Source organism: Chrysochloris asiatica, unplaced genomic scaffold (genome assembly GCF_000296735.1).
Source record: "Chrysochloris asiatica unplaced genomic scaffold, ChrAsi1.0 scaffold00229, whole genome shotgun sequence".
Classification (NCBI taxonomy): domain Eukaryota; kingdom Metazoa; phylum Chordata; class Mammalia; order Afrosoricida; family Chrysochloridae; genus Chrysochloris; species Chrysochloris asiatica.
Genome location: NW_006408747.1, coordinates 2393941 through 2395931, shown reverse-complemented (window position 1 = coordinate 2395931; position 1991 = coordinate 2393941). Strand labels below are relative to the sequence as shown.

General features: G+C 41.0%; 1 pseudogene; it reads right to left on the bottom strand.

Annotated features, from left to right (window-relative positions):
* Positions 1–827: 827 nt before the first annotated feature.
* On the bottom strand, positions 828–1318 carry LOC102822140 (annotated as a pseudogene).
* Positions 1319–1991: the final 673 nt, after the last annotated feature.

Genomic DNA, 1991 nt, shown 5'->3' with positions numbered 1-1991 from the left:
TTGTTGTTGTTAGGTGCCATTGAGTCACTTCTGACTCATGGAATGAAACATTCCTTGCTTTATGCAATGATTAAATGTTACATTTTAGCATGTGCATTAATGCCAAACAAACATTGTTTTCTTATTTTAAGAAATCTCAATGCTTACCTACATTTACTATAATTTTACTGTGTGCATTAGGAATTTAATGTTTAACACCATGATTCCACCAGATGTCTATCAGTTTGTCATACTGCGGTGGGCTTGTGAGTTGCTGTGATTCTGGAAGCAATGCCACTGGTATTTTAAGTACCAGCAGGGTCACCCATGGTGGAAAGATTTCAGATGAGTTTCCAGATGAAGACAGACTAGGAAGAAGGAGTGACAAACTACTTCTAAATCTTTAGTCACTGAAAACCTTATGAATAGCAGAGAAACACTGTCAAATATAGTGCTGGAAAATGAGCCCCTCAGGTTGGAAGGCACTCAAAATGTGACTGGTTCTGCTGTGCATAAGTTCACTATGAGTCGGTACCAACTCGATGGTTCCTAACAACAACAACACCACCATGATCGAAAATTTATATTTTTATTAAGCATATTTTATATGACTCTATAAGATTTGTGTGTAACCCAACCCCATTTTTTTTTCTTTTCAGACAGGTTAATTTTATTTTAATCATCACCATGGGTGTAACCTGTTGCTTTAAGAACGGGTCTTTATGGAGTTGAGCATTTCTCCACAGTATCTTCTGTGGAAGGCACAGGTAGTTCTACATCTCTGGGCCTCTCTGTGCACATGACATTACATGGAGTACTGGAGTCCACCTGGGATTCTTGTTTCTGTTTTACTTCATTCTGTCTCTCTCTCTCTCTTTTTTTCTTTTTATTGGGGGGTTGGTGTTCCCAGTTTTATTCAAAATATTATAACATAGTGGAAAGATTCGAATGGCTCCACGTGGTATTTTGAAATTCATCCCAACTGTGGGCTGAGTGACCTGTAGGTTGGACAGTCTTCCAAAGTCCAAGAGTTTCTGCATCTTCTTAGTGTCGGGACCTACTCATTGATCTCCTGACCCAGGGCTGAAACCTCAGGAACATAATTATCTCTCCTTCACTTGCAGCTTAATGGAACTACCTCTCACCGGGCCCTGTGAATCCGCTTCATCAAAAGATTAACATATTCTGCTGTCTTGTTGCCGAGCTTCTTGTTGGGAATAACGGCGATTTCATCGAACACGCGCTTGTTCATGTGGAAGTCGTTGCCCAAGGGAATGTAGTACTTCTCAGTGATGACCCCTGCCGCCTTCTTCACGGTTTTGGTGCTGACGCGATCCATGTTGATGAGTCCCTGATAAAAAGAGGAAACCTGTGTCTTCTTTTTATTTGCTCTCTTTATCAGCTCGTGATAACATACGTAAATTGTTGGTCTTATTGTTCCTTCACACCTTCTTAAATGAGTACCAATTTCAGAGGTATTTCTACTAGAACAAGCTTGGAGGTATGACTTTCCCTTCACAGACCCCTTTCTTACTTTGTATGCAAACTTGCGTTCATAGGGCTATTTCTTTCTTTCTTGCACAATTGCGGTTGGTTGTTCCGCACTTGTGGTTGGTTGCTTTACAATTCTGGTACTTTGCTCTATGTATAAGCTGGTGATGGTGATGATGTGCTGTGGAGTCGTTTCTAACTCATAGCAACTCTGTACAGGGTTTCCAAGATTGCAAATCTTCATGAGAGCAGAAAGCCTCATCTTTGTCCCACGGAACAGCTGATAGTTTTGAACTGCTGACCTTAACGGTTCGCAGACCGATTCATAACCACTACTCTACCAGAGCTCCTTATGTATGAACTAGGCCCCTCTAATTTGCGGGGTGTCTCAGACACGTTGAAGCCAAGCAGCATCTCCTAATCCCGTTTTTATTGCATGAAATTCTATATCATAGTGATTTAGAATATATTGTATATACTACAAGAAGGAGCTCTGGTAGCGTAGTGGTTACGAATCGGGC